Source organism: Haliotis cracherodii, unplaced genomic scaffold (assembly GCF_022045235.1).
Source record: "Haliotis cracherodii isolate W230 unplaced genomic scaffold, xgHalCrac1.p SCAF_6, whole genome shotgun sequence".
NCBI classification, from domain to species: domain Eukaryota; kingdom Metazoa; phylum Mollusca; class Gastropoda; order Lepetellida; family Haliotidae; genus Haliotis; species Haliotis cracherodii.
The window spans coordinates 69975406-69981626 of record NW_027266319.1 but is presented as its reverse complement, the minus strand read 5'-3'; positions in this window follow the sequence as shown (position 1 = coordinate 69981626).

Genomic DNA, 6221 nt, shown 5'->3' with positions numbered 1-6221 from the left:
CCCCGTGTTTGTCCGCCCCGTGTATGTTCGCCCCGTGTATGTCCGCCTCGTGTATGTCCGCCTCGTGTATGTCCGCCCCGTGTATGTTCATCACCGAGCAGTGAAACCAACGAGCAAGGATAGTTGTATTGATCTGGCTTCCAAGGAGATATCCCCCGGAGTCTTAAACTTTTATCGACTCCTTGATATCAAAAGAAACTCGGGTGAGACTATCTTCGTATTACTGATATGGGGAGACAAGGATGAATCTGTCGCCACAACAATGTACATATCCACCTAATGACACAGGGATATTGATGTGTGTATTTCTGGTGTAGGAGACAATGGTCAGTCGGTCGACAGTGAACATATTTACCTGATGACACTGGATTCTTAAAAAGTGTGATATACAATTAACACAGTGATATGACATTAGTATTGTTCAAAACACTCAGAAGTTAAATCTTAATCAGGAACAAGATGTGCATGTTATACACAGGATCATTCGGTTCGTAAGGCTCGAGGAATAAATTGTTTATTACCAATATAGGACATTTAGCATAAATGGCGTAATCCTCTGCATCAGGTTCCACAGAAGCAATTCATTCAGTAACGAAGATGTGATGACGTTTCTGTGTAGCAATACATTCAGTAACTAAGGTGTCATTACATTCAAGTATAGCCATACATTCAGTAACTAAGGTGTCATGACATTCAAGTGTAGCAATACATTCAGTAAGGTGTCATTACATTCAAGTGTAGCCATGCATTCAGTAACTAAGGTGTCATTACATTTAAGTGTAGCCATGCATTCAGTAACTAAGGTGTCATTACATTTAAGTGTAGCAATGCATTCAGTAACCAAGGTGTCATTACATTTAAGTGTAGCCATACATTCAGTAACTAAGGTGTCATTACATTTAAGTGTAGCCATACATTCAGTAACTAAGGTGTCATTACATTTAAGTGTAGCAATCCATTCAGTAACTAAAGTGTGATTGCGTTCAAGTGTAGCCATCCATTCAGTAGCTGAGATGTAATAGGTTCCATTGTCGCAATACATTCAAAGCAAAGATGTAATGAGATGATACTGTAGCAATACATTCATAAGCTGATATTCAATCCTTTGTTATGGAGTCCCCCAGGGTTCTGTATTTGGACCTCTGTTGTTGTGATTTATATTTCTCAGTTAGGCAAAGTTACAGACACTTTTGACACTAGTCGTCATGGTTATGCTGATGATTAAATTCATTTTCAAGGAAACAGTAAATGTAATATGCTTGTTTAATTATAGATTCTTGTAATTGTATATTACTAATTAAACCTTTTTATATTATGTTTTAGGGAATTATCATCCATATACATATTGTGACGGGATCTCCATCTCCCCGATCTGAACAGACGGAATAAATCCAATGAACCCCCAACAAGTATTCGTCGTTATTCCATAGACGTGATACGGCTGTAACAATGGTAATTTGATTTTTTGATCTCAACATGTCTCAGTTGTCATCTGAAGAACTTGATTCCTTCCTTGAAAGTTCCAAGAAGTTAGGTGTGATACTGAACTGAAGATGAACCCAGGGAACGGGTAACCGGTATGGTTGCCGTTCAGGGAGCTACTGCAAGCCCTTCTGCCTCCCATACTACTCCACCCACCCAGATTGTAACAGGTTCACTCAGTGTTAAACAGCCACCTCGGGTGTCTCTACAGTCTTGGATATGAAGTCCGGATATCATCAGATTGAGGTTGATGAAGAGCACAAGGGAAGAACAGCATTAACAGTCGGCCCACTGGGATTTTATGAATACAATCCGCTACCCTTTGGACTAGTTACCAGCTGCAGTTGGAGCACTTGCTAGGAGAACTGCATTTGGAGATCTGCATGTTTTATCCCTATGACCTGATTGTATTTTCTGGTTCCTTTGAAGAACATCTTTTACGTCTGGAGAAGATATTTCAGCGTCTGAGGGAGAGTGGACTGAAATTAGCTGCCAAACAGTGTGACTTCTTTCAGGAGCAAGTCAAGTTTGTTGGTCGCATTGTCTCTGCTGACGGGTTCCAAACAGACCCTGCCGAGATTGAGAAGATTGTTAACTGGCCCACTCCTATGAACTCTGAAGAAGTCCGCCAATTCCTCGGATTTGCTCCATATCCCCGATCTGAATAGAGGGAAAAAATCCCCCAACAAGTATTCGTCTTCATTCCATAGACATTATACCGCTGCTAGATGAGGTTTAACGTCGCGTTGCACTTGTATAGCCAAGTGCATGCTCTTGTGTGCGTGTGTGAATGTGGCTGCTTGTGCAGTTTTACATGAATTCCCCACTCAGACACAACATACAGACTCCAAGCCGACCAGCCCTTGTTTCAGCCCCTTAATGTCAAGCGCAAGCAAGGGCAACAAGTACCATATGTTTACATCTTTTGGTATGATGCTGCCAGGGGTTCGAACCCCCGACCTTCCACTCTCAGTGCAGGCGCTCTACCACTAGACCACTGAGGCTGTCGATACACATTTGAGCGGAACAGACTTGGCATTTCCATCTTATCTCAGCCATCTATTAGACAATCCAGAATGTTCTTTTGTTCAGTTTTCAAATTTTGAATCAAGAAATTGTCAAAATATTTGGCAATGGAATGGAAGTCGCCAATTTGTAAGTAGCGCTGAATAATGAATAATGGAGAAAGCGCTTTCTGACTGGCTAATGTCAACATCTTTCCAGTCATTTCTTTCGTTTGGCAAAGTTTGCGAAAGGTCGTTGAGACGTGACCGACAATTTGATGTACTCAGATGTGTATTTTAGCGGTAGCGAGAGCTAAGGTCTGATTTTGACGACACAGATTTCATCCCGCCTACTATAAAACTTAGGCAATAACTCCATCTCCTTAAATCGATCTCTGTATACTTAATCATGTTTAAATGGCTTCCTCATCATGTGTCCTCTGTCCGCTCTGAAACCACTCATGTTGATCTTTTTTTATATAAGTAAATTGTTGCTACTGGCAATCCTTCATTAAATGTTAACACATACATATCAATGGAATCTTAGAAGGGACATTGTCGCCCTTACAAAAACATGCAAAAAGTGTCAAAATGAACAAAAGCGTGACAATGCTACAAACAGCCAAAATGTCGCATTGTCGCTACTCGTGAAAATGTCCTTTCCATCTGTCACTCGATGAGAGAAACGTCATATTTCACCTGACACATGAAGTGTCCAGCTGACATTGATGAGGTAAAGGGTAGCTGACAGGTTTCCCACAATTACAATGAATGTGACACTCACATATTTATATTCATGTTTATTCAGGAGAAAATACAAATGAAGCAATTGCATGGAAGCCTCAAATTACTGAAAGACAATTGGATTAAATGTTGTATGTAAAATTATCAAAATAAAACAAAACATATATCAGCAGCTTTGAGGAAGTCCCAGTTAAGTAATGGACCATACTACATGTGATAGTAACACGCCTTGAATGATACGGAATGGTGAATTAGAGTTCATGCCATGGAGAAGAGTACACATATGTCATCTTAAACAAACCCACTAAACATACTCAAAGGAACCAATCTCTTTGCAGTCAAATCAAGATGGACCTCAAATAAAAGATCGCAATAGTTGGGCCTAACCTTAACCCTAACCCTAACCCCAACCGTAGACCTGCTCTGTGGCTCAAATAAAGCTGATGCAACATTTGAAGTCTTTCACTCAAAGGCAACATCAGCATGTAGCCACAATGAAGATCTCAACGACATCAGCATGTCTGTCTGTTTTTTGTTTAACGCTGCATACAGCAATATTCCAGCTATATGACGGCGGTCTGTAAATAATCGAGTCGAGACAATCAAGTGATTGACATCATGCCTATCGATCCACGCAAAATCAATGACGTGCATCAACCAAGTCAGCTAGCCTGACCACCCGATCCCTCAGTCGCCTCTAACGACAAGCATAGTCGCCTATTACGGCAAGCATGGGTTGCTGAAGACCTACTCTACCCCGGATCAGCATGTAGCCACGAGGAAGATCTCAACGGCAACATCAGCACATAGCCATGATGAAGATTTCAATGGCAACATCACCATGTAGCCATGATGAAGATCTAAATGGGGATATCAGCGTGTAGCCATGATGAAGATCTCAATGCGGACATTAGCATGTAGCCATCATGAAGATCTCAATGGCAACATCAGTATGTAGCCATCATGAAGATCTAAATGGGGATATCAGCGTGTAGCCATGCTCTCGGTGCTGAATGTAAGCCCCGTCTGAGATCCATGCTCTCAGTGCTGAATGTAACTCCTTTAAGCTCGCAGTGCTGAAGCAGGATAATGTTCACTTGGGCATTTCATTAACATTGGAACCCTGAGAAAAGGTAATTGCTTGTTGGCTTAACAGTACAGTAAAGTTAAGATGTAATGTGAACTGTAAGAATATATATAAGTGTTTCAGTCAATGTGTAAAATGACTGGGTAATGAAATAGAGCATAAAAATGTTTGGAACTTCATTACATAATATATGGAAAAATAATAGTAAAATGACTTTGGCATTTTGTATTTTACACACTGACTGTAACATCTGTACACACAGGCAAAGTAATTCTACTTGACTAGATAGTAATATGTATATAACATGAAGATGTGATATATAACATAAGGATGTGATATATAACATGAAGATGTGATATATAGTATAGAGATGTGATATATAACACATAGATGTGATATATAACATAAAGATTGGATATATAAGATATAGTTGTGATATAGAACATAAAGGTCTTTGAATGAAATCCAATGTAGCACAAGGGTGAAGCAGATGTTTTTCTTTAACATGACTTTATTACAAACATTCCCTAGCTTATGAAGATGTGTCAACGGTCTGGACCCCCAAACACTACATGAGACATGCCTGTATGTCCATATCTTCCCAGACATCCTCCATCTTCACAATCTTGCATAGTATATTCCACTGCCACACATCCATTGTTTGTATACATAACAAATAAGTATGTATCATGTAGACAAAATAATCAGACATATTATTGTTGCGTGATGCCAAAAGATTCCATGTATAAGTAGCAGACCAGGGGGTGGGAACCACTGTCAACATCATGAAGTCAACAAGTAATATTTACAGGAAAATACATATACAAAACTACAGCTGATATGAGCGGAAGACAAGTCAATCATCAACTGGCACAAGGAGACCACTCTGTCACCAGTGTGTCCAGATTGTGTCACTGAGCAGGCTGGTGTTTAGGAATATTCTACCCCAGGCCTCCCCATGCATTGTAGGCAGGTTCACACTTGAGCCGTAACAGACAAGATTTAACAATAACTTTTCCCATGCAATAAAATACAAATAGTGCCACAGCACTGTTGCTCACCTGGATATGAACAGCTGAAAATGGCCATAATAAAGACGAGGCAGCCATATTGAAAATCAGATTTGAACCTCTTCAAACTCAAATTAAAATGTCGCCATTGGTGGAAACAAACACGTGAAGTTTCAGCATCATTGGTTCTGTAGATTGAGAGAGGATTATGTTTACAGTGCAAGGAAATGCACTTTGAGAGAATTTAAGAACATAGTCAAAGTGCAAAGTCAAAGTTCATAATATCGCAAAAATGGAACAAACATATTGAACTCAACTACCAACTACAAATTGTCCAAATTTCATTACATTTGGAACACAAATTGCGGATTAGCAGCCACAAGACGTTTCAACTTTCAGTGTGGTGGAAGTGCAAAGATCAAATCAAGATCATTAATATAAATGTCGCCAAAAAGAAACAAATCTGTTGAACCAAAGTATTAACTACACATGTCCCAAATTTCATTTCACTTTGAACAAAACAGACAGAGAAGTGTCCAGAAATAGTTTTTCAATAATGCTGCCATAAAGAAAATAGAAGTCAAAACTCTGGAACAATTGGGGTGTCATCATGGGTGGGAACAAGAATAAGAAATTTGAGCTTCATTTGTCCAGACGTTTCTGAGGAAAAGCAGAAGAGGTTAGAAGACGGATGACAGACAAACAGGCCATGACATACTGATTTGACTTTCAGTCAGATGAGCTAAAAATAAACACAACCATTTCAATTGAGCATTTATGTCAAGTTAACCAGTAAGTAAAAAATCACAAACACTTGTAAAAGAACATAATAGTTTTCAATGAATTATTCATCTGCAAAATGTTTAGGTCTCTGCAAACCTTTTAAAAAATAAA